The sequence below is a fragment of the Triturus cristatus genome, chromosome 11 (assembly GCF_964204655.1).
Source record: "Triturus cristatus chromosome 11, aTriCri1.1, whole genome shotgun sequence".
Taxonomy (NCBI): Eukaryota; Metazoa; Chordata; class Amphibia; order Caudata; family Salamandridae; genus Triturus; species Triturus cristatus.
Window position 1 is genome coordinate 937,288,788 of NC_140594.1, and position 27,547 is coordinate 937,316,334.

The window sequence follows — 27,547 nt, forward strand, 5'->3', positions numbered from 1 at the left end:
TAGCAATGTTCCATTCGAGCAAATTGCTGTCTTTGAGGCTGAAATGTACTACCTCATTTCAGAACGAGCGTGTTACATTCTCACGGAAGGAAGCTCATTTCACCTCTTCTCCTGCACTCCCTATGTTGGACTCTGATACTCAAGATGGATTGTTAAGGATAATCTGTTTATGTATCTCCATCCGACTTTCAAAAAGGCCCCAGTGCTTTGAGTGGTTCAGAGTCCTTTACCATTCCCCCTCCTACTTGCCTTGTAGTCATGAATACAGATAGTAACCTACTGCATAACTTCTGATGTCATCCTCCTGTGTGGTCAGCTGCCACAAGGACAATTGGTCCAGTGGTGCGCTGACATCATAAAGCTAATCAGATGTTGTCTGACATGAGGGCCACTCTGTTGCCTAGCAAGCTGACATCATAAAGCTAAAGCAAGATGTTGTCGGACATGAGGGCCACTCTGTTGGCTAACAAGCAGTAGGATACATTGATGTTGGTAACTAAATGAGTAGCAGGGTGGACAGGATGTCCAACTGAAAACTAAGATGAAAGAAATTAGGAAAGTTTTTGAGACTTCTCGTTTTGTATCAACGTACGTTTGAGGATAAGAGTCATCTTCACCATTTCTGAAGTGGTGGGAATTGGCTAAAATGGAGATGGTCATTATGCTATTCATAGTTTTTATTATTCCCATGAACTGTGGCATAACCCTTACTCTCAACTTATCAGCTGGCTTAATTGCTACTGGTGTACCATATCCTAAAACAAAAGAAGTGAGAATGGTTCACTGCCACTTGGCTGGCAAAAACATCTATTGATCTATGTCATAATGTACGCGCTACAGTTGTTTAGAGTTTTAGCAAATGAGGCAAGGGATGCAGAGAAGTATGCGAGGATAAAAAGCTAAAATTGAGATTTGATTTTCTAATGAGCTGTTGATTTACACAATAAAAGACTCCATAGTATTGATCTGTTTACCCTTTATAAAAATCAAGATTTTTTTGTATCGCTTATAGAAAATGTGCTAACAGTGGACTTTTCCATCTGCAGATTATACTGAATGACCACCGGTGGCAGTGTTTCACAACCGAGTTTCTCTGAATTGCCGAGACTGAAGAAAAAAAAAAAATTGAAGTCTTCCGGCATACGGCATCATTTTACCAATTTATATGGTAAGTAAAACTCCCAATCATTCCTTTAGGCATTAAAAAGTTCACAGCATCAGCATGTCCTCACTAGCTTGTAGTGGGAGACTGTGCCTGAATAGAATTTCTGTCAAGCTGAAAGTAATATGGATCACATTGTGTTGGTCATAATAATTCATAAAAGCCCGGCTGTCTCCAACGCTACTAAAGCCTGCTTTAGATCCTGGAACTAGCAATGTTCCATTCGAGCAAATTGCTGCCTTTGAGGCTGAAATGTACTACCTCATTTCAGAACGAGCGTGTTACATTCTCATGGAAGGAAGCTCATTTCACCTCTTCTCCTGCTCTCCCTATGTTGGACTCTGATTCTCAAGATGGATTGGTAAGGATAATCTGTTTATGTATCTCCATCCGACTTTCAAAAAGGCCCCAGTGCTTTGAGTGGTTCAGAGTCCTTTACCATTCCCCCTCCTACTTGCCTTGTAGTCATGAATACAGATAGTAACCTACTGCATAACTTCTGATGTCATCCTCCTGTGTGGTCAGCTGCCACAAGGACAATTGGTCCAGTGGTGCGCTGACATCATAAAGCTAATCAGATGTTGTCTGACATGAGGGCCACTCTGTTGCCTAGCAAGCTGACATCATAAAGCTAAAGCAAGATGTTGTCGGACATGAGGGCCACTCTGTTGGCTAACAAGCAGTAGGATACATTGATGTTGGTAACTAAATGAGTAGCAGGGTGGACAGGATGTCCAACTGAAAACTAAGATGAAAGAAATTAGGAAAGTTTTTGAGACTTGTCATTTTGTATCAACGTACGTTTGAGGATAAGAGTCATCTTCACCATTTCTGAAGTGGTGGGAATTGGCTAAAATGGAGATGGTCATTATGCTATTCATAGTTTTTATTATTCCCATGAACTGTGGCATAACCCTTACTCTCAACTTATCAGCTGGCTTAATTGCTACTGGTGTACCATATCCTAAAACAAAAGAAGTGAGAATGGTTCACTGCCACTAGGCTGGCAAAAACATCTATTGATCTATGTCCTAATGTACGCGCTACAGTTGTTTAGAGAGTTTTAGCAAATGAGGCAAGGGATGCAGAGAAGTATGCGAGGATAAAAAGCTAAAATTGAGATTTGATTTTCTAATGAGCTGTTGATTTACACAATAAAAGACTCCATAGTATTGATCTGTTTACCCATTATAAAAATCAAGATTTTTTTGTATTGCTTATAGAAAATGTGCCAACAGTGGACTTTTCCATCTGCTGATTATACTGAATGACCACCGGTGGCAGTGTTTCACAACAGTTTCTCTGAATTGCCGAGACTGAAGGAAAAAAAAAAAGGAAGTCTTCCGGCATACGGCATCATTTTACCAATTTATATGGTAAGTAAAACTCCCAATCATTCCTTTAGGCATTAAAAAGTTCACAGCATCAGCATGTCCTCACTAGCTTGTAGTGGGAGACTGTGCCTGAATAGAATTTCTGTCAAGCTGAAAGTAATATGGATCACATTGTGTTGGTCATAATAATTCATAAAAGCCCGGCTGTCTCCAACGTTACTAAAGCCTGCTTTAGGTCCTGGAACTAGCAATGTTCCATTCGAGCAAATTGCTGCCTTTGAGGCTGAAATGTACTACCTCATTTCAGAACGAGCGTGTTACATTCTCACGGAAGGAAGCTCATTTCACCTCTTCTCCTGCACTCCGTATGTTGGACTCTGATACTCAAGATGGATTGTTAAGGATAATCTGTTTATGTATCTCCATCCGACTTTCAAAAAGGCCCCAGTGCTTTGAGTGGTTCAGAGTCCTTTACCATTCCCCCTCCTACTTGCCTTGTAGTCATGAATACAGATAGTAACCTACTGCATAACTTCTGATGTCATCCTCCTGTGTGGTCAGCTGCCACAAGGACAATTGGTCCAGTGGTGCGCTGACATCATAAAGCTAATCAGATGTTGTCTGACATGAGGGCCACTCTGTTGCCTAGCAAGCTGACATCATAAAGCTAAAGCAAGATGTTGTCGGACATGAGGGCCACTCTGTTGGCTAACAAGCAGTAGGATACATTGATGTTGGTAACTAAATGAGTAGCAGGGTGGACAGGATGTCCAACTGAAAACTAAGATGAAAGAAATTAGGAAAGTTTTTGAGACTTGTCGTTTTGTATCAACGTACGTTTGAGGATAAGAGTCATCTTCACCATTTCTGAAGTGGTGGGAATTGGCTAAAATGGAGATGGTCATTATGCTATTCATAGTTTTTATTATTCCCATGAACTGTGGCATAACCCTTACACTCAACTTATCAGCTGGCTTAATTGCTACTGGTGTACCATATCCTAAAACAAAAGAAGTGAGAATGGTTCACTGCCACTTGGCTGGCAAAAACATCTATTGATCTATGTCCTAATGTACGCGCTACAGTTGTTTAGAGAGTTTTAGCAAATGAGGCAAGGGATGCAGAGAAGTATGCGAGGATAAAAAGCTAAAATTGAGATTTGATTTTCTAATGAGCTGTTGATTTACACAATAAAAGACTCCATAGTATTGATCTGTTTACCCATTATAAAAATCAAGATTTTTTTGTATCGCTTATAGAAAATGTGCCAACAGTGGACTTTTCCATCTGCTGATTATACTGAATGACCACCGGTGGCAGTGTTTCACAACAGTTTCTCTGAATTGCCGAGACTGAAGAAAAAAAAAAAATTGAAGTCTTCCGGCATACGGCATCATTTTACCAATTTATATGGTAAGTAAAACTCCCAATCATTCCTTTAGGCATTAAAAAGTTCACAGCATCAGCATGTCCTCACTAGCTCGTAGTGGGAGACTGTGCCTGAATAGAATTTCTGTCAAGCTGAAAGTAATATGGATCACATTGTGTTGGTCATAATAATTCATAAAAGCCCGGCTGTCTCCAACGCTACTAAAGCCTGCTTTAGATCCTGGAACTAGCAATGTTCCATTCGAGCAAATTGCTGCCTTTGAGGCTGAAATGTACTACCTCATTTCAGAACGAGCGTGTTACATTCTCACGGAAGGAAGCTCATTTCACCTCTTCTCCTGCACTCCCTATGTTGGACTCTGATACTCAAGATGGATTGTTAAGGATAATCTGTTTATGTATCTCCATCCGACTTTCAAAAAGGCCCCAGTGCTTTGAGTGGTTCAGAGTCCTTTACCATTCCCCCTCCTACTTGCCTTGTAGTCATGAATACAGATAGTAACCTACTGCATAACTTCTGATCTCATCCTCCTGTGTGGTCAGCTGCCACAAGGACAATTGGTCCAGTGGTGCGCTGACATCATAAAGCTAATCAGATGTTGTCTGACATGAGGGCCACTCTGTTGCCTAGCAAGCTGACATCATAAAGCTAAAGCAAGATGTTGTCGGACATGAGGGCCACTCTGTTGGCTAACAAGCAGTAGGATACATTGATGTTGGTAACTAAATGAGTAGCAGGGTGGACAGGATGTCCAACTGAAAACTAAGATGAAAGAAATTAGGAAAGTTTTTGAGACTTCTCATTTTGTATCAACGTACGTTTGAGGATAAGAGTCATCTTCACCATTTCTGAAGTGGTGGGAATTGGCTAAAATGGAGATGGTCATTATGCTATTCATAGTTTTTATTATTCCCATGAACTGTGGCATAACCCTTACTCTCAACTTATCAGCTGGCTTAATTGCTACTGGTGTACCATATCCTAAAACAAAAGAAGTGAGAATGGTTCACTGCCACTTGGCTGGCAAAAACATCTATTGATCTATGTCATAATGTACGCGCTACAGTTGTTTAGAGAGTTTTAGCAAATGAGGCAAGGGATGCAGAGAAGTATGCGAGGATAAAAAGCTAAAATTGAGATTTGATTTTCTAATGAGCTGTTGATTTACACAATAAAAGACTCCATAGTATTGATCTGTTTACCCTTTATAAAAATCAAGATTTTTTTGTATCGCTTATAGAAAATGTGCTAACAGTGGACTTTTCCATCTGCAGATTATACTGAATGACCACCGGTGGCAGTGTTTCACAACCGAGTTTCTCTGAATTGCCGAGACTGAAGGAAAAAAAAAAAAAAGGAAGTCTTCCGGCATACGGCATCATTTTACCAATTTATATGGTAAGTAAAACTCCCAATCATTCCTTTAGGCATTAAAAAGTTCACAGCATCAGCATGTCCTCACTAGCTTGTAGTGGGAGACTGTGCCTGAATAGAATTTCTGTCAAGCTGAAAGTAATATGGATCACATTGTGTTGGTCATAATAATTCATAAAAGCCCGGCTGTCTCCAACGCTACTAAAGCCTGCTTTAGATCCTGGAACTAGCAATGTTCCATTCGAGCAAATTGCTGCCTTTGAGGCTGAAATGTACTACCTCATTTCAGAACGAGCGTGTTACATTCTCACGGAAGGAAGCTCATTTCACCTCTTCTCCTGCACTCCGTATGTTGGACTCTGATACTCAAGATGGATTGTTAAGGATAATCTGTTTATGTATCTCCATCCGACTTTCAAAAAGGCCCCAGTGCTTTGAGTGGTTCAGAGTCCTTTATCATTCCCCCTCCTACTTGCCTTGTAGTCATGAATACAGATAGTAACCTACTGCATAACTTCTGATGTCATCCTCCTGTGTGGTCAGCTGCCACAAGGACAATTGGTCCAGTGGTGCGCTGACATCATAAAGCTAATCAGATGTTGTCTGACATGAGGGCCACTCTGTTGCCTAGCAAGCTGACATCATAAAGCTAAAGCAAGATGTTGTCGGACATGAGGGCCACTCTGTTGGCTAACAAGCAGTCGGATACATTGATGTTGGTAACTAAATGAGTAGCAGGGTGGACAGGATGTCCAACTGAAAACTAAGATGAAAGAAATTAGGAAAGTTTTTGAGACTTCTCATTTTGTATCAACGTACGTTTGAGGATAAGAGTCATCTTCACCATTTCTGAAGTGGTGGGAATTGGCTAAAATGGAGATGGTCATTATGCTATTCATAGTTTTTATTATTCCCATGAACTGTGGCATAACCCTTACTCTCAACTTATCAGCTGGCTTAATTGCTACTGGTGTACCATATCCTAAAACAAAAGAAGTGAGAATGGTTCACTGCCACTAGGCTGGCAAAAACATCTATTGATCTATGTCCTAATGTACGCGCTACAGTTGTTTAGAGAGTTTTAGCAAATGAGGCAAGGGATGCAGAGAAGTATGCGAGGATAAAAAGCTAAAATTGAGATTTGATTTTCTAATGAGCTGTTGATTTACACAATAAAAGACTCCATAGTATTGATCTGTTTACCCATTATAAAAATCAAGATTTTTTTGTATTGCTTATAGAAAATGTGCCAACAGTGGACTTTTCCATCTGCTGATTATACTGAATGACCACCGGTGGCAGTGTTTCACAACAGTTTCTCTGAATTGCCGAGACTGAAGGAAAAAAAAAAAGGAAGTCTTCCGGCATACGGCATCATTTTACCAATTTATATGGTAAGTAAAACTCCCAATCATTCCTTTAGGCATTAAAAAGTTCACAGCATCAGCATGTCCTCACTAGCTTGTAGTGGGAGACTGTGCCTGAATAGAATTTCTGTCAAGCTGAAAGTAATATGGATCACATTGTGTTGGTCATAATAATTCATAAAAGCCCGGCTGTCTCCAACGTTACTAAAGCCTGCTTTAGGTCCTGGAACTAGCAATGTTCCATTCGAGCAAATTGCTGCCTTTGAGGCTGAAATGTACTACCTCATTTCAGAACGAGCGTGTTACATTCTCACGGAAGGAAGCTCATTTCACCTCTTCTCCTGCACTCCGTATGTTGGACTCTGATACTCAAGATGGATTGTTAAGGATAATCTGTTTATGTATCTCCATCCGACTTTCAAAAAGGCCCCAGTGCTTTGAGTGGTTCAGAGTCCTTTACCATTCCCCCTCCTACTTGCCTTGTAGTCATGAATACAGATAGTAACCTACTGCATAACTTCTGATGTCATCCTCCTGTGTGGTCAGCTGCCACAAGGACAATTGGTCCAGTGGTGCGCTGACATCATAAAGCTAATCAGATGTTGTCTGACATGAGGGCCACTCTGTTGCCTAGCAAGCTGACATCATAAAGCTAAAGCAAGATGTTGTCGGACATGAGGGCCACTCTGTTGGCTAACAAGCAGTAGGATACATTGATGTTGGTAACTAAATGAGTAGCAGGGTGGACAGGATGTCCAACTGAAAACTAAGATGAAAGAAATTAGGAAAGTTTTTGAGACTTGTCGTTTTGTATCAACGTACGTTTGAGGATAAGAGTCATCTTCACCATTTCTGAAGTGGTGGGAATTGGCTAAAATGGAGATGGTCATTATGCTATTCATAGTTTTTATTATTCCCATGAACTGTGGCATAACCCTTACTCTCAACTTATCAGCTGGCTTAATTGCTACTGGTGTACCATATCCTAAAACAAAAGAAGTGAGAATGGTTCACTGCCACTTGGCTGGCAAAAACATCTATTGATCTATGTCCTAATGTACGCGCTACAGTTGTTTAGAGAGTTTTAGCAAATGAGGCAAGGGATGCAGAGAAGTATGCGAGGATAAAAAGCTAAAATTGAGATTTGATTTTCTAATGAGCTGTTGATTTACACAATAAAAGACTCCATAGTATTGATCTGTTTACCCATTATAAAAATCAAGATTTTTTTGTATCGCTTATAGAAAATGTGCCAACAGTGGACTTTTCCATCTGCTGATTATACTGAATGACCACCGGTGGCAGTGTTTCACAACAGTTTCTCTGAATTGCCGAGACTGAAGGAAAAAAAAAAAGGAAGTCTTCCGGCATACGGCATCATTTTACCAATTTATATGGTAAGTAAAACTCCCAATCATTCCTTTAGGCATTAAAAAGTTCACAGCATCAGCATGTCCTCACTAGCTTGTAGTGGGAGACTGTGCCTGAATAGAATTTCTGTCAAGCTGAAAGTAATATGGATCACATTGTGTTGGTCATAATAATTCATAAAAGCCCGGCTGTCTCCAACGCTACTAAAGCCTGCTTTAGATCCTGGAACTAGCAATGTTCCATTCGAGCAAATTGCTGCCTTTGAGGCTGAAATGTACTACCTCATTTCAGAACGAGCGTGTTACATTCTCACGGAAGGAAGCTCATTTCACCTCTTCTCCTGCACTCCCTATGTTGGACTCTGATACTCAAGATGGATTGTTAAGGATAATCTGTTTATGTATCTCCATCCGACTTTCAAAAAGGCCCCAGTGCTTTGAGTGGTTCAGAGTCCTTTACCATTCCCCCTCCTACTTGCCTTGTAGTCATGAATACAGATAGTAACCTACTGCATAACTTCTGATCTCATCCTCCTGTGTGGTCAGCTGCCACAAGGACAATTGGTCCAGTGGTGCGCTGACATCATAAAGCTAATCAGATGTTGTCTGACATGAGGGCCACTCTGTTGCCTAGCAAGCTGACATCATAAAGCTAAAGCAAGATGTTGTCGGACATGAGGGCCACTCTGTTGGCTAACAAGCAGTCGGATACATTGATGTTGGTAACTAAATGAGTAGCAGGGTGGACAGGATGTCCAACTGAAAACTAAGATGAAAGAAATTAGGAAAGTTTTTGAGACTTCTCATTTTGTATCAACGTACGTTTGAGGATAAGAGTCATCTTCACCATTTCTGAAGTGGTGGGAATTGGCTAAAATGGAGATGGTCATTATGCTATTCATAGTTTTTATTATTCCCATGAACTGTGGCATAACCCTTACTCTCAACTTATCAGCTGGCTTAATTGCTACTGGTGTACCATATCCTAAAACAAAAGAAGTGAGAATGGTTCACTGCCACTTGGCTGGCAAAAACATCTATTGATCTATGTCCTAATGTACGCGCTACAGTTGTTTAGAGAGTTTTAGCAAATGAGGCAAGGGATGCAGAGAAGTATGCGAGGATAAAACGCTAAAATTGAGATTTGATTTTCTAATGAGCTGTTGATTTACACAATAAAAGACTCCATAGTATTGATCTGTTTACCCTTTATAAAAATCAAGATTTTTTTGTATCGCTTATAGAAAATGTGCTAACAGTGGACTTTTCCATCTGCAGATTATACTGAATGACCACTGGTGGCAGTGTTTCACAACAGTTTCTCTGAATTGCCGAGACTGAAGGAAAAAAAAAAAGGAAGTCTTCCGGCATACGGCATCATTTTACCAATTTATATGGTAAGTAAAACTCCCAATCATTCCTTTAGGCATTAAAAAGTTCACAGCATCAGCATGTCCTCACTAGCTTGTAGTGGGAGACTGTGCCTGAATAGAATTTCTGTCAAGCTGAAAGTAATATGGATCACATTGTGTTGGTCATAATAATTCATAAAAGCCCGGCTGTCTCCAACGTTACTAAAGCCTGCTTTAGGTCCTGGAACTAGCAATGTTCCATTCGAGCAAATTGCTGCCTTTGAGGCTGAAATGTACTACCTCATTTCAGAACGAGCGTGTTACATTCTCACGGAAGGAAGCTCATTTCACCTCTTCTCCTGCACTCCGTATGTTGGACTCTGATACTCAAGATGGATTGTTAAGGATAATCTGTTTATGTATCTCCATCCGACTTTCAAAAAGGCCCCAGTGCTTTGAGTGGTTCAGAGTCCTTTACCATTCCCCCTCCTACTTGCCTTGTAGTCATGAATACAGATAGTAACCTACTGCATAACTTCTGATGTCATCCTCCTGTGTGGTCAGCTGCCACAAGGACAATTGGTCCAGTGGTGCGCTGACATCATAAAGCTAATCAGATGTTGTCTGACATGAGGGCCACTCTGTTGCCTAGCAAGCTGACATCATAAAGCTAAAGCAAGATGTTGTCGGACATGAGGGCCACTCTGTTGGCTAACAAGCAGTAGGATACATTGATGTTGGTAACTAAATGAGTAGCAGGGTGGACAGGATGTCCAACTGAAAACTAAGATGAAAGAAATTAGGAAAGTTTTTGAGACTTGTCGTTTTGTATCAACGTACGTTTGAGGATAAGAGTCATCTTCACCATTTCTGAAGTGGTGGGAATTGGCTAAAATGGAGATGGTCATTATGCTATTCATAGTTTTTATTATTCCCATGAACTGTGGCATAACCCTTACTCTCAACTTATCAGCTGGCTTAATTGCTACTGGTGTACCATATCCTAAAACAAAAGAAGTGAGAATGGTTCACTGCCACTAGGCTGGCAAAAACATCTATTGATCTATGTCCTAATGTACGCGCTACAGTTGTTTAGAGAGTTTTAGCAAATGAGGCAAGGGATGCAGAGAAGTATGCGAGGATAAAAAGCTAAAATTGAGATTTGATTTTCTAATGAGCTGTTGATTTACACAATAAAAGACTCCATAGTATTGATCTGTTTACCCATTATAAAAATCAAGATTTTTTTGTATTGCTTATAGAAAATGTGCCAACAGTGGACTTTTCCATCTGCTGATTATACTGAATGACCACCGGTGGCAGTGTTTCACAACAGTTTCTCTGAATTGCCGAGACTGAAGGAAAAAAAAAAAGGAAGTCTTCCGGCATACGGCATCATTTTACCAATTTATATGGTAAGTAAAACTCCCAATCATTCCTTTAGGCATTAAAAAGTTCACAGCATCAGCATGTCCTCACTAGCTTGTAGTGGGAGACTGTGCCTGAATAGAATTTCTGTCAAGCTGAAAGTAATATGGATCACATTGTGTTGGTCATAATAATTCATAAAAGCCCGGCTGTCTCCAACGTTACTAAAGCCTGCTTTAGGTCCTGGAACTAGCAATGTTCCATTCGAGCAAATTGCTGCCTTTGAGGCTGAAATGTACTACCTCATTTCAGAACGAGCGTGTTACATTCTCACGGAAGGAAGCTCATTTCACCTCTTCTCCTGCACTCCGTATGTTGGACTCTGATACTCAAGATGGATTGTTAAGGATAATCTGTTTATGTATCTCCATCCGACTTTCTAAAAGGCCCCAGTGCTTTGAGTGGTTCAGAGTCCTTTACCATTCCCCCTCCTACTTGCCTTGTAGTCATGAATACAGATAGTAACCTACTGCATAACTTCTGATGTCATCCTCCTGTGTGGTCAGCTGCCACAAGGACAATTGGTCCAGTGGTGCGCTGACATCATAAAGCTAATCAGATGTTGTCTGACATGAGGGCCACTCTGTTGCCTAGCAAGCTGACATCATAAAGCTAAAGCAAGATGTTGTCGGACATGAGGGCCACTCTGTTGGCTAACAAGCAGTAGGATACATTGATGTTGGTAACTAAATGAGTAGCAGGGTGGACAGGATGTCCAACTGAAAACTAAGATGAAAGAAATTAGGAAAGTTTTTGAGACTTGTCGTTTTGTATCAACGTACGTTTGAGGATAAGAGTCATCTTCACCATTTCTGAAGTGGTGGGAATTGGCTAAAATGGAGATGGTCATTATGCTATTCATAGTTTTTATTATTCCCATGAACTGTGGCATAACCCTTACTCTCAACTTATCAGCTGGCTTAATTGCTACTGGTGTACCATATCCTAAAACAAAAGAAGTGAGAATGGTTCACTGCCACTTGGCTGGCAAAAACATCTATTGATCTATGTCCTAATGTACGCGCTACAGTTGTTTAGAGAGTTTTAGCAAATGAGGCAAGGGATGCAGAGAAGTATGCGAGGATAAAAAGCTAAAATTGAGATTTGATTTTCTAATGAGCTGTTGATTTACACAATAAAAGACTCCATAGTATTGATCTGTTTACCCATTATAAAAATCAAGATTTTTTTGTATCGCTTATAGAAAATGTGCCAACAGTGGACTTTTCCATCTGCTGATTATACTGAATGACCACCGGTGGCAGTGTTTCACAACAGTTTCTCTGAATTGCCGAGACTGAAGGAAAAAAAAAAAGGAAGTCTTCCGGCATACGGCATCATTTTACCAATTTATATGGTAAGTAAAACTCCCAATCATTCCTTTAGGCATTAAAAAGTTCACAGCATCAGCATGTCCTCACTAGCTTGTAGTGGGAGACTGTGCCTGAATAGAATTTCTGTCAAGCTGAAAGTAATATGGATCACATTGTGTTGGTCATAATAATTCATAAAAGCCCGGCTGTCTCCAACGCTACTAAAGCCTGCTTTAGATCCTGGAACTAGCAATGTTCCATTCGAGCAAATTGCTGCCTTTGAGGCTGAAATGTACTACCTCATTTCAGAACGAGCGTGTTACATTCTCACGGAAGGAAGCTCATTTCACCTCTTCTCCTGCACTCCCTATGTTGGACTCTGATACTCAAGATGGATTGTTAAGGATAATCTGTTTATGTATCTCCATCCGACTTTCAAAAAGGCCCCAGTGCTTTGAGTGGTTCAGAGTCCTTTACCATTCCCCCTCCTACTTGCCTTGTAGTCATGAATACAGATAGTAACCTACTGCATAACTTCTGATCTCATCCTCCTGTGTGGTCAGCTGCCACAAGGACAATTGGTCCAGTGGTGCGCTGACATCATAAAGCTAATCAGATGTTGTCTGACATGAGGGCCACTCTGTTGCCTAGCAAGCTGACATCATAAAGCTAAAGCAAGATGTTGTCGGACATGAGGGCCACTCTGTTGGCTAACAAGCAGTCGGATACATTGATGTTGGTAACTAAATGAGTAGCAGGGTGGACAGGATGTCCAACTGAAAACTAAGATGAAAGAAATTAGGAAAGTTTTTGAGACTTCTCATTTTGTATCAACGTACGTTTGAGGATAAGAGTCATCTTCACCATTTCTGAAGTGGTGGGAATTGGCTAAAATGGAGATGGTCATTATGCTATTCATAGTTTTTATTATTCCCATGAACTGTGGCATAACCCTTACTCTCAACTTATCAGCTGGCTTAATTGCTACTGGTGTACCATATCCTAAAACAAAAGAAGTGAGAATGGTTCACTGCCACTTGGCTGGCAAAAACATCTATTGATCTATGTCCTAATGTACGCGCTACAGTTGTTTAGAGAGTTTTAGCAAATGAGGCAAGGGATGCAGAGAAGTATGCGAGGATAAAACGCTAAAATTGAGATTTGATTTTCTAATGAGCTGTTGATTTACACAATAAAAGACTCCATAGTATTGATCTGTTTACCCTTTATAAAAATCAAGATTTTTTTGTATCGCTTATAGAAAATGTGCTAACAGTGGACTTTTCCATCTGCAGATTATACTGAATGACCACCGGTGGCAGTGTTTCACAACAGTTTCTCTGAATTGCCGAGACTGAAGGAAAAAAAAAAAGGAAGTCTTCCGGCATACGGCATCATTTTACCAATTTATATGGTAAGTAAAACTCCCAATCATTCCTTTAGGCATTAAAAAGTTCACAGCATCAGCATGTCCTCACTAGCTTGTAGTGGGAGACTGTGCCTGAATAGAATTTCTGTCAAGCTGAAAGTAATATGGATCACATTGTGTTGGTCATAATAATTCATAAAAGCCCGGCTGTCTCCAACGTTACTAAAGCCTGCTTTAGGTCCTGGAACTAGCAATGTTCCATTCGAGCAAATTGCTGCCTTTGAGGCTGAAATGTACTACCTCATTTCAGAACGAGCGTGTTACATTCTCACGGAAGGAAGCTCATTTCACCTCTTCTCCTGCACTCCGTATGTTGGACTCTGATACTCAAGATGGATTGTTAAGGATAATCTGTTTATGTATCTCCATCCGACTTTCAAAAAGGCCCCAGTGCTTTGAGTGGTTCAGAGTCCTTTACCATTCCCCCTCCTACTTGCCTTGTAGTCATGAATACAGATAGTAACCTACTGCATAACTTCTGATGTCATCCTCCTGTGTGGTCAGCTGCCACAAGGACAATTGGTCCAGTGGTGCGCTGACATCATAAAGCTAATCAGATGTTGTCTGACATGAGGGCCACTCTGTTGCCTAGCAAGCTGACATCATAAAGCTAAAGCAAGATGTTGTCGGACATGAGGGCCACTCTGTTGGCTAACAAGCAGTAGGATACATTGATGTTGGTAACTAAATGAGTAGCAGGGTGGACAGGATGTCCAACTGAAAACTAAGATGAAAGAAATTAGGAAAGTTTTTGAGACTTGTCGTTTTGTATCAACGTACGTTTGAGGATAAGAGTCATCTTCACCATTTCTGAAGTGGTGGGAATTGGCTAAAATGGAGATGGTCATTATGCTATTCATAGTTTTTATTATTCCCATGAACTGTGGCATAACCCTTACTCTCAACTTATCAGCTGGCTTAATTGCTACTGGTGTACCATATCCTAAAACAAAAGAAGTGAGAATGGTTCACTGCCACTAGGCTGGCAAAAACATCTATTGATCTATGTCCTAATGTACGCGCTACAGTTGTTTAGAGAGTTTTAGCAAATGAGGCAAGGGATGCAGAGAAGTATGCGAGGATAAAAAGCTAAAATTGAGATTTGATTTTCTAATGAGCTGTTGATTTACACAATAAAAGACTCCATAGTATTGATCTGTTTACCCATTATAAAAATCAAGATTTTTTTGTATTGCTTATAGAAAATGTGCCAACAGTGGACTTTTCCATCTGCTGATTATACTGAATGACCACCGGTGGCAGTGTTTCACAACAGTTTCTCTGAATTGCCGAGACTGAAGGAAAAAAAAAAAGGAAGTCTTCCGGCATACGGCATCATTTTACCAATTTATATGGTAAGTAAAACTCCCAATCATTCCTTTAGGCATTAAAAAGTTCACAGCATCAGCATGTCCTCACTAGCTTGTAGTGGGAGACTGTGCCTGAATAGAATTTCTGTCAAGCTGAAAGTAATATGGATCACATTGTGTTGGTCATAATAATTCATAAAAGCCCGGCTGTCTCCAACGTTACTAAAGCCTGCTTTAGGTCCTGGAACTAGCAATGTTCCATTCGAGCAAATTGCTGCCTTTGAGGCTGAAATGTACTACCTCATTTCAGAACGAGCGTGTTACATTCTCACGGAAGGAAGCTCATTTCACCTCTTCTCCTGCACTCCGTATGTTGGACTCTGATACTCAAGATGGATTGTTAAGGATAATCTGTTTATGTATCTCCATCCGACTTTCAAAAAGGCCCCAGTGCTTTGAGTGGTTCAGAGTCCTTTACCATTCCCCCTCCTACTTGCCTTGTAGTCATGAATACAGATAGTAACCTACTGCATAACTTCTGATGTCATCCTCCTGTGTGGTCAGCTGCCACAAGGACAATTGGTCCAGTGGTGCGCTGACATCATAAAGCTAATCAGATGTTGTCTGACATGAGGGCCACTCTGTTGCCTAGCAAGCTGACATCATAAAGCTAAAGCAAGATGTTGTCGGACATGAGGGCCACTCTGTTGGCTAACAAGCAGTAGGATACATTGATGTTGGTAACTAAATGAGTAGCAGGGTGGACAGGATGTCCAACTGAAAACTAAGATGAAAGAAATTAGGAAAGTTTTTGAGACTTGTCGTTTTGTATCAACGTACGTTTGAGGATAAGAGTCATCTTCACCATTTCTGAAGTGGTGGGAATTGGCTAAAATGGAGATGGTCATTATGCTATTCATAGTTTTTATTATTCCCATGAACTGTGGCATAACCCTTACTCTCAACTTATCAGCTGGCTTAATTGCTACTGGTGTACCATATCCTAAAACAAAAGAAGTGAGAATGGTTCACTGCCACTTGGCTGGCAAAAACATCTATTGATCTATGTCATAATGTACGCGCTACAGTTGTTTAGAGAGTTTTAGCAAATGAGGCAAGGGATGCAGAGAAGTATGCGAGGATAAAAAGCTAAAATTGAGATTTGATTTTCTAATGAGCTGTTGATTTACACAATAAAAGACTCCATAGTATTGATCTGTTTACCCTTTATAAAAATCAAGATTTTTTTGTATCGCTTATAGAAAATGTGCTAACAGTGGACTTTTCCATCTGCAGATTATACTGAATGACCACCGGTGGCAGTGTTTCACAACCGAGTTTCTCTGAATTGCCGAGACTGAAGGAAAAAAAAAAAAAAGGAAGTCTTCCGGCATACGGCATCATTTTACCAATTTATATGGTAAGTAAAACTCCCAATCATTCCTTTAGGCATTAAAAAGTTCACAGCATCAGCATGTCCTCACTAGCTTGTAGTGGGAGACTGTGCCTGAATAGAATTTCTGTCAAGCTGAAAGTAATATGGATCACATTGTGTTGGTCATAATAATTCATAAAAGCCCGGCTGTCTCCAACGCTACTAAAGCCTGCTTTAGATCCTGGAACTAGCAATGTTCCATTCGAGCAAATTGCTGCCTTTGAGGCTGAAATGTACTACCTCATTTCAGAACGAGCGTGTTACATTCTCACGGAAGGAAGCTCATTTCACCTCTTCTCCTGCACTCCGTATGTTGGACTCTGATACTCAAGATGGATTGTTAAGGATAATCTGTTTATGTATCTCCATCCGACTTTCAAAAAGGCCCCAGTGCTTTGAGTGGTTCAGAGTCCTTTATCATTCCCCCTCCTACTTGCCTTGTAGTCATGAATACAGATAGTAACCTACTGCATAACTTCTGATGTCATCCTCCTGTGTGGTCAGCTGCCACAAGGACAATTGGTCCAGTGGTGCGCTGACATCATAAAGCTAATCAGATGTTGTCTGACATGAGGGCCACTCTGTTGCCTAGCAAGCTGACATCATAAAGCTAAAGCAAGATGTTGTCGGACATGAGGGCCACTCTGTTGGCTAACAAGCAGTCGGATACATTGATGTTGGTAACTAAATGAGTAGCAGGGTGGACAGGATGTCCAACTGAAAACTAAGATGAAAGAAATTAGGAAAGTTTTTGAGACTTCTCGTTTTGTATCAACGTACGTTTGAGGATAAGTCATCTTCACCACTTCTGAAGTGGTGGGAATTGGCTAAAATGGAGATGGTCATTATGCTATTCATAGTTTTTATTATTCCCATGAACTGTGGCATAACCCTTACTCTCAACTTATCAGCTGGCTTAATTGCTACTGGTGTACCATATCCTAAAACAAAAGAAGTGAGAATGGTTCACTGCCACTTGGCTGGCAAAAACATCTATTGATCTATGTCCTAATGTACGCGCTACAGTTGTTTAGAGAGTTTTAGCAAATGAGGCAAGGGATGCAGAGAAGTATGCGAGGATAAAAAGCTAAAATTGAGATTTGATTTTCTAATGAGCTGTTGATTTACACAATAAAAGACTCCATAGTATTGATCTGTTTACCCTTTATAAAAATCAAGATTTTTTTGTATCGCTTATAGAAAATGTGCCAACAGTGGACTTTTCCATCTGCTGATTATACTGAATGACCACCGGTGGCAGTGTTTCACAACAGTTTCTCTGAATTGCCGAGACTGAAGGAAAAAAAAAAAGGAAGTCTTCCGGCATACGGCATCATTTTACCAATTTATATGGTAAGTAAAACTCCCAATCATTCCTTTAGGCATTAAAAAGTTCACAGCATCAGCATGTCCTCACTAGCTTGTAGTGGGAGACTGTGCCTGAATAGAATTTCTGTCAAGCTGAAAGTAATATGGATCACATTGTGTTGGTCATAATAATTCATAAAAGCCCGGCTGTCTCCAACGTTACTAAAGCCTGCTTTAGGTCCTGGAACTAGCAATGTTCCATTCGAGCAAATTGCTGCCTTTGAGGCTGAAATGTACTACCTCATTTCAGAACGAGCGTGTTACATTCTCACGGAAGGAAGCTCATTTCACCTCTTCTCCTGCACTCCGTATGTTGGACTCTGATACTCAAGATGGATTGTTAAGGATAATCTGTTTATGTATCTCCATCCGACTTTCAAAAAGGCCCCAGTGCTTTGAGTGGTTCAGAGTCCTTTACCATTCCCCCTCCTACTTGCCTTGTAGTCATGAATACAGATAGTAACCTACTGCATAACTTCTGATGTCATCCTCCTGTGTGGTCAGCTGCCACAAGGACAATTGGTCCAGTGGTGCGCTGACATCATAAAGCTAATCAGATGTTGTCTGACATGAGGGCCACTCTGTTGCCTAGCAAGCTGACATCATAAAGCTAAAGCAAGATGTTGTCGGACATGAGGGCCACTCTGTTGGCTAACAAGCAGTAGGATACATTGATGTTGGTAACTAAATGAGTAGCAGGGTGGACAGGATGTCCAACTGAAAACTAAGATGAAAGAAATTAGGAAAGTTTTTGAGACTTGTCGTTTTGTATCAACGTACGTTTGAGGATAAGAGTCATCTTCACCATTTCTGAAGTGGTGGGAATTGGCTAAAATGGAGATGGTCATTATGCTATTCATAGTTTTTATTATTCCCATGAACTGTGGCATAACCCTTACTCTCAACTTATCAGCTGGCTTAATTGCTACTGGTGTACCATATCCTAAAACAAAAGAAGTGAGAATGGTTCACTGCCACTTGGCTGGCAAAAACATCTATTGATCTATGTCATAATGTACGCGCTACAGTTGTTTAGAGAGTTTTAGCAAATGAGGCAAGGGATGCAGAGAAGTATGCGAGGATAAAAAGCTAAAATTGAGATTTGATTTTCTAATGAGCTGTTGATTTACACAATAAAAGACTCCATAGTATTGATCTGTTTACCCTTTATAAAAATCAAGATTTTTTTGTATCGCTTATAGAAAATGTGCTAACAGTGGACTTTTCCATCTGCAGATTATACTGAATGACCACCGGTGGCAGTGTTTCACAACCGAGTTTCTCTGAATTGCCGAGACTGAAGGAAAAAAAAAAAAAAGGAAGTCTTCCGGCATACGGCATCATTTTACCAATTTATATGGTAAGTAAAACTCCCAATCATTCCTTTAGGCATTAAAAAGTTCACAGCATCAGCATGTCCTCACTAGCTTGTAGTGGGAGACTGTGCCTGAATAGAATTTCTGTCAAGCTGAAAGTAATATGGATCACATTGTGTTGGTCATAATAATTCATAAAAGCCCGGCTGTCTCCAACGCTACTAAAGCCTGCTTTAGATCCTGGAACTAGCAATGTTCCATTCGAGCAAATTGCTGCCTTTGAGGCTGAAATGTACTACCTCATTTCAGAACGAGCGTGTTACATTCTCACGGAAGGAAGCTCATTTCACCTCTTCTCCTGCACTCCGTATGTTGGACTCTGATACTCAAGATGGATTGTTAAGGATAATCTGTTTATGTATCTCCATCCGACTTTCAAAAAGGCCCCAGTGCTTTGAGTGGTTCAGAGTCCTTTATCATTCCCCCTCCTACTTGCCTTGTAGTCATGAATACAGATAGTAACCTACTGCATAACTTCTGATGTCATCCTCCTGTGTGGTCAGCTGCCACAAGGACAATTGGTCCAGTGGTGCGCTGACATCATAAAGCTAATCAGATGTTGTCTGACATGAGGGCCACTCTGTTGCCTAGCAAGCTGACATCATAAAGCTAAAGCAAGATGTTGTCGGACATGAGGGCCACTCTGTTGGCTAACAAGCAGTCGGATACATTGATGTTGGTAACTAAATGAGTAGCAGGGTGGACAGGATGTCCAACTGAAAACTAAGATGAAAGAAATTAGGAAAGTTTTTGAGACTTCTCGTTTTGTATCAACGTACGTTTGAGGATAAGTCATCTTCACCACTTCTGAAGTGGTGGGAATTGGCTAAAATGGAGATGGTCATTATGCTATTCATAGTTTTTATTATTCCCATGAACTGTGGCATAACCCTTACTCTCAACTTATCAGCTGGCTTAATTGCTACTGGTGTACCATATCCTAAAACAAAAGAAGTGAGAATGGTTCACTGCCACTTGGCTGGCAAAAACATCTATTGATCTATGTCCTAATGTACGCGCTACAGTTGTTTAGAGAGTTTTAGCAAATGAGGCAAGGGATGCAGAGAAGTATGCGAGGATAAAAAGCTAAAATTGAGATTTGATTTTCTAATGAGCTGTTGATTTACACAATAAAAGACTCCATAGTATTGATCTGTTTACCCTTTATAAAAATCAAGATTTTTTTGTATCGCTTATAGAAAATGTGCTAACAGTGGACTTTTCCATCTGCAGATTATACTGAATGACCACCGGTGGCAGTGTTTCACAACCGAGTTTCTCTGAATTGCCGAGACTGAAGGAAAAAAAAAAAATTGAAGTCTTCCGGCATACGGCATCATTTTACCAATTTATATGGTAAGTAAAACTCCCAATCATTCCTTTAGGCATTAAAAAGTTCACAGCATCAGCATGTCCTCACTAGCTTGTAGTGGGAGACTGTGCCTGAATAGAATTTCTGTCAAGCTGAAAGTAATATGGATCACATTGTGTTGGTCATAATAATTCATAAAAGCCCGGCTGTCTCCAACGCTACTAAAGCCTGCTTTAGATCCTGGAACTAGCAATGTTCCATTCGAGCAAATTGCTGCCTTTGAGGCTGAAATGTACTACCTCATTTCAGAACGAGCGTGTTACATTCTCATGGAAGGAAGCTCATTTCACCTCTTCTCCTGCACTCCCTATGTTGGACTCTGATTCTCAAGATGGATTGGTAAGGATAATCTGTTTATGTATCTCCATCCGACTTTCAAAAAGGCCCCAGTGCTTTGAGTGGTTCAGAGTCCTTTACCATTCCCCCTCCTACTTGCCTTGTAGTCATGAATACAGATAGTAACCTACTGCATAACTTCTGATGTCATCCTCCTGTGTGGTCAGCTGCCACAAGGACAATTGGTCCAGTGGTGCGCTGACATCATAAAGCTAATCAGATGTTGTCTGACATGAGGGCCACTCTGTTGCCTAGCAAGCTGACATCATAAAGCTAAAGCAAGATGTTGTCGGACATGAGGGCCACTCTGTTGGCTAACAAGCAGTAGGATACATTGATGTTGGTAACTAAATGAGTAGCAGGGTGGACAGGATGTCCAACTGAAAACTAAGATGAAAGAAATTAGGAAAGTTTTTGAGACTTGTCGTTTTGTATCAACGTACGTTTGAGGATAAGAGTCATCTTCACCATTTCTGAAGTGGTGGGAATTGGCTAAAATGGAGATGGTCATTATGCTATTCATAGTTTTTATTATTCCCATGAACTGTGGCATAACCCTTACTCTCAAGTTATCAGCTGGCTTAATTGCTACTGGTGTACCATATCCTAAAACAAAAGAAGTGAGAATGGTTCACTGCCACTAGGCTGGCAAAAACATCTATTGATCTATGTCCTAATGTACGCGCTACAGTTGTTTAGAGAGTTTTAGCAAATGAGGCAAGGGATGCAGAGAAGTATGCGAGGATAAAAAGCTAAAATTGAGATTTGATTTTCTAATGAGCTGTTGATTTACACAATAAAAGACTCCATAGTATTGATCTGTTTACCCATTATAAAAATCAAGATTTTTTTGTATTGCTTATAGAAAATGTGCCAACAGTGGACTTTTCCATCTGCTGATTATACTGAATGACCACCGGTGGCAGTGTTTCACAACAGTTTCTCTGAATTGCCGAGACTGAAGGAAAAAAAAAAAGGAAGTCTTCCGGCATACGGCATCATTTTACCAATTTATATGGTAAGTAAAACTCCCAATCATTCCTTTAGGCATTAAAAAGTTCACAGCATCAGCATGTCCTCACTAGCTTGTAGTGGGAGACTGTGCCTGAATAGAATTTCTGTCAAGCTGAAAGTAATATGGATCACATTGTGTTGGTCATAATAATTCATAAAAGCCCGGCTGTCTCCAACGTTACTAAAGCCTGCTTTAGGTCCTGGAACTAGCAATGTTCCATTCGAGCAAATTGCTGCCTTTGAGGCTGAAATGTACTACCTCATTTCAGAACGAGCGTGTTACATTCTCACGGAAGGAAGCTCATTTCACCTCTTCTCCTGCACTCCGTATGTTGGACTCTGATACTCAAGATGGATTGTTAAGGATAATCTGTTTATGTATCTCCATCCGACTTTCAAAAAGGCCCCAGTGCTTTGAGTGGTTCAGAGTCCTTTACCATTCCCCCTCCTACTTGCCTTGTAGTCATGAATACAGATAGTAACCTACTGCATAACTTCTGATGTCATCCTCCTGTGTGGTCAGCTGCCACAAGGACAATTGGTCCAGTGGTGCGCTGACATCATAAAGCTAATCAGATGTTGTCTGACATGAGGGCCACTCTGTTGCCTAGCAAGCTGACATCATAAAGCTAAAGCAAGATGTTGTCGGACATGAGGGCCACTCTGTTGGCTAACAAGCAGTAGGATACATTGATGTTGGTAACTAAATGAGTAGCAGGGTGGACAGGATGTCCAACTGAAAACTAAGATGAAAGAAATTAGGAAAGTTTTTGAGACTTGTCGTTTTGTATCAACGTACGTTTGAGGATAAGAGTCATCTTCACCATTTCTGAAGTGGTGGGAATTGGCTAAAATGGAGATGGTCATTATGCTATTCATAGTTTTTATTATTCCCATGAACTGTGGCATAACCCTTACACTCAACTTATCAGCTGGCTTAATTGCTACTGGTGTACCATATCCTAAAACAAAAGAAGTGAGAATGGTTCACTGCCACTTGGCTGGCAAAAACATCTATTGATCTATGTCCTAATGTACGCGCTACAGTTGTTTAGAGAGTTTTAGCAAATGAGGCAAGGGATGCAGAGAAGTATGCGAGGATAAAAAGCTAAAATTGAGATTTGATTTTCTAATGAGCTGTTGATTTACACAATAAAAGACTCCATAGTATTGATCTGTTTACCCATTATAAAAATCAAGATTTTTTTGTATCGCTTATAGAAAATGTGCCAACAGTGGACTTTTCCATCTGCTGATTATACTGAATGACCACCGGTGGCAGTGTTTCACAACAGTTTCTCTGAATTGCCGAGACTGAAGGAAAAAAAAAAAGGAAGTCTTCCGGCATACGGCATCATTTTACCAATTTATATGGTAAGTAAAACTCCCAATCATTCCTTTAGGCATTAAAAAGTTCACAGCATCAGCATGTCCTCACTAGCTTGTAGTGGGAGACTGTGCCTGAATAGAATTTCTGTCAAGCTGAAAGTAATATGGATCACATTGTGTTGGTCATAATAATTCATAAAAGCCCGGCTGTCTCCAACGCTACTAAAGCCTGCTTTAGATCCTGGAACTAGCAATGTTCCATTCGAGCAAATTGCTGCCTTTGAGGCTGAAATGTACTACCTCATTTCAGAACGAGCGTGTTACATTCTCACGGAAGGAAGCTCATTTCACCTCTTCTCCTGCACTCCCTATGTTGGACTCTGATACTCAAGATGGATTGTTAAGGATAATCTGTTTATGTATCTCCATCCGACTTTCAAAAAGGCCCCAGTGCTTTGAGTGGTTCAGAGTCCTTTACCATTCCCCCTCCTACTTGCCTTGTAGTCATGAATACAGATAGTAACCTACTGCATAACTTCTGATCTCATCCTCCTGTGTGGTCAGCTGCCACAAGGACAATTGGTCCAGTGGTGCGCTGACATCATAAAGCTAATCAGATGTTGTCTGACATGAGGGCCACTCTGTTGCCTAGCAAGCTGACATCATAAAGCTAAAGCAAGATGTTGTCGGACATGAGGGCCACTCTGTTGGCTAACAAGCAGTAGGATACATTGATGTTGGTAACTAAATGAGTAGCAGGGTGGACAGGATGTCCAACTGAAAACTAAGATGAAAGAAATTAGGAAAGTTTTTGAGACTTCTCATTTTGTATCAACGTACGTTTGAGGATAAGAGTCATCTTCACCATTTCTGAAGTGGTGGGAATTGGCTAAAATGGAGATGGTCATTATGCTATTCATAGTTTTTATTATTCCCATGAACTGTGGCATAACCCTTACTCTCAACTTATCAGCTGGCTTAATTGCTACTGGTGTACCATATCCTAAAACAAAAGAAGTGAGAATGGTTCACTGCCACTTGGCTGGCAAAAACATCTATTGATCTATGTCATAATGTACGCGCTACAGTTGTTTAGAGTTTTAGCAAATGAGGCAAGGGATGCAGAGAAGTATGCGAGGATAAAAAGCTAAAATTGAGATTTGATTTTCTAATGAGCTGTTGATTTACACAATAAAAGACTCCATAGTATTGATCTGTTTACCCTTTATAAAAATCAAGATTTTTTTGTATCGCTTATAGAAAATGTGCTAACAGTGGACTTTTCCATCTGCAGATTATACTGAATGACCACCGGTGGCAGTGTTTCACAACCGAGTTTCTCTGAATTGCCGAGACTGAAGGAAAAAAAAAAAAAAGGAAGTCTTCCGGCATACGGCATCATTTTACCAATTTATATGGTAAGTAAAACTCCCAATCATTCCTTTAGGCATTAAAAAGTTCACAGCATCAGCATGTCCTCACTAGCTTGTAGTGGGAGACTGTGCCTGAATAGAATTTCTGTCAAGCTGAAAGTAATATGGATCACATTGTGTTGGTCATAATAATTCATAAAAGCCCGGCTGTCTCCAACGCTACTAAAGCCTGCTTTAGATCCTGGAACTAGCAATGTTCCATTCGAGCAAATTGCTGCCTTTGAGGCTGAAATGTACTACCTCATTTCAGAACGAGCGTGTTACATTCTCACGGAAGGAAGCTCATTTCACCTCTTCTCCTGCACTCCGTATGTTGGACTCTGATACTCAAGATGGATTGTTAAGGATAATCTGTTTATGTATCTCCATCCGACTTTCAAAAAGGCCCCAGTGCTTTGAGTGGTTCAGAGTCCTTTATCATTCCCCCTCCTACTTGCCTTGTAGTCATGAATACAGATAGTAACCTACTGCATAACTTCTGATGTCATCCTCCTGTGTGGTCAGCTGCCACAAGGACAATTGGTCCAGTGGTGCGCTGACATCATAAAGCTAATCAGATGTTGTCTGACATGAGGGCCACTCTGTTGCCTAGCAAGCTGACATCATAAAGCTAAAGCAAGATGTTGTCGGACATGAGGGCCACTCTGTTGGCTAACAAGCAGTCGGATACATTGATGTTGGTAACTAAATGAGTAGCAGGGTGGACAGGATGTCCAACTGAAAACTAAGATGAAAGAAATTAGGAAAGTTTTTGAGACTTCTCATTTTGTATCAACGTACGTTTGAGGATAAGAGTCATCTTCACCATTTCTGAAGTGGTGGGAATTGGCTAAAATGGAGATGGTCATTATGCTATTCATAGTTTTTATTATTCCCATGAACTGTGGCATAACCCTTACTCTCAACTTATCAGCTGGCTTAATTGCTACTGGTGTACCATATCCTAAAACAAAAGAAGTGAGAATGGTTCACTGCCACTTGGCTGGCAAAAACATCTATTGATCTATGTCCTAATGTACGCGCTACAGTTGTTTAGAGAGTTTTAGCAAATGAGGCAAGGGATGCAGAGAAGTATGCGAGGATAAAACGCTAAAATTGAGATTTGATTTTCTAATGAGCTGTTGATTTACACAATAAAAGACTCCATAGTATTGATCTGTTTACCCTTTATAAAAATCAAGATTTTTTTGTATCGCTTATAGAAAATGTGCCAACAGTGGACTTTTCCATCTGCTGATTATACTGAATGACCACCGGTGGCAGTGTTTCACAACAGTTTCTCTGAATTGCCGAGACTGAAGGAAAAAAAAAAAGGAAGTCTTCCGGCATACGGCATCATTTTACCAATTTATATGGTAAGTAAAACTCCCAATCATTCCTTTAGGCATTAAAAAGTTCACAGCATCAGCATGTCCTCACTAGCTTGTAGTGGGAGACTGTGCCTGAATAGAATTTCTGTCAAGCTGAAAGTAATATGGATCACATTGTGTTGGTCATAATAATTCATAAAAGCCCGGCTGTCTCCAACGCTACTAAAGCCTGCTTTAGGTCCTGGAACTAGCAATGTTCCATTCGAGCAAATTGCTGCCTTTGAGGCTGAAATGTACTACCTCATTTCAGAACGAGCGTGTTACATTCTCACGGAAGGAAGCTCATTTCACCTCTTCTCCTGCACTCCGTATGTTGGACTCTGATACTCAAGATGGATTGTTAAGGATAATCTGTTTATGTATCTCCATCCGAATTTCAAAAAGGCCCCAGTGCTTTGAGTGGTTCAGAGTCCTTTACCATTCCCCCTCCTACTTGCCTTGTAGTCATGAATACAGATAGTAACCTACTGCATAACTTCTGATGTCATCCTCCTGTGTGGTCAGCTGCCACAAGGACAATTGGTCCAGTGGTGCGCTGACATCATAAAGCTAATCAGATGTTGTCTGACATGAGGGCCACTCTGTTGCCTAGCAAGCTGACATCATAAAGCTAAAGCAAGATGTTGTCGGACATGAGGGCCACTCTGTTGGCTAACAAGCAGTAGGATACATTGATGTTGGTAACTAAATGAGTAGCAGGGTGGACAGGATGTCCAACTGAAAACTAAGATGAAAGAAATTAGGAAAGTTTTTGAGACTTGTCGTTTTGTATCAACGTACGTTTGAGGATAAGAGTCATCTTCACCATTTCTGAAGTGGTGGGAATTGGCTAAAATGGAGATGGTCATTATGCTATTCATAGTTTTTATTATTCCCATGAACTGTGGCATAACCCTTACTCTCAACTTATCAGCTGGCTTAATTGCTACTGGTGTACCATATCCTAAAACAAAAGAAGTGAGAATGGTTCACTGCCACTAGGCTGGCAAAAACATCTATTGATCTATGTCCTAATGTACGCGCTACAGTTGTTTAGAGAGTTTTAGCAAATGAGGCAAGGGATGCAGAGAAGTATGCGAGGATAAAAAGCTAAAATTGAGATTTGATTTTCTAATGAGCTGTTGATTTACACAATAAAAGACTCCATAGTATTGATCTGTTTACCCATTATAAAAATCAAGATTTTTTTGTATTGCTTATAGAAAATGTGCCAACAGTGGACTTTTCCATCTGCTGATTATACTGAATGACCACCGGTGGCAGTGTTTCACAACAGTTTCTCTGAATTGCCGAGACTGAAGGAAAAAAAAAAAGGAAGTCTTCCGGCATACGGCATCATTTTACCAATTTATATGGTAAGTAAAACTCCCAATCATTCCTTTAGGCATTAAAAAGTTCACAGCATCAGCATGTCCTCACTAGCTTGTAGTGGGAGACTGTGCCTGAATAGAATTTCTGTCAAGCTGAAAGTAATATGGATCACATTGTGTTGGTCATAATAATTCATAAAAGCCCGGCTGTCTCCAACGTTACTAAAGCCTGCTTTAGGTCCTGGAACTAGCAATGTTCCATTCGAGCAAATTGCTGCCTTTGAGGCTGAAATGTACTACCTCATTTCAGAACGAGCGTGTTACATTCTCACGGAAGGAAGCTCATTTCACCTCTTCTCCTGCACTCCGTATGTT

General features: G+C 40.5%; 1 long non-coding RNA gene across 1 annotated transcript in view; it reads left to right on the plus strand.

Annotated features, from left to right (window-relative positions):
* The window catches only part of LOC146785695 (uncharacterized), an 86,455-nt gene that overhangs the window by 5,802 nt on the left and 53,106 nt on the right, over positions 1-27,547 (plus strand). Inside the window, exons 6-25 of the long non-coding RNA XR_014970762.1 lie at positions 1,047-1,168; positions 2,386-2,538; positions 3,756-3,909; positions 5,161-5,284; positions 6,502-6,654; positions 7,872-8,024; positions 9,276-9,394; positions 10,612-10,764; positions 11,982-12,134; positions 13,386-13,504; positions 14,722-14,874; positions 16,126-16,249; positions 17,465-17,617; positions 18,869-18,992; positions 20,242-20,364; positions 21,582-21,734; positions 22,952-23,104; positions 24,354-24,477; positions 25,695-25,847; positions 27,065-27,217. This is a non-coding gene — a long non-coding RNA (uncharacterized LOC146785695). The remainder of the gene's footprint in view (positions 1-1,046; positions 1,169-2,385; positions 2,539-3,755; positions 3,910-5,160; positions 5,285-6,501; positions 6,655-7,871; positions 8,025-9,275; positions 9,395-10,611; positions 10,765-11,981; positions 12,135-13,385; positions 13,505-14,721; positions 14,875-16,125; positions 16,250-17,464; positions 17,618-18,868; positions 18,993-20,241; positions 20,365-21,581; positions 21,735-22,951; positions 23,105-24,353; positions 24,478-25,694; positions 25,848-27,064; positions 27,218-27,547) is intronic.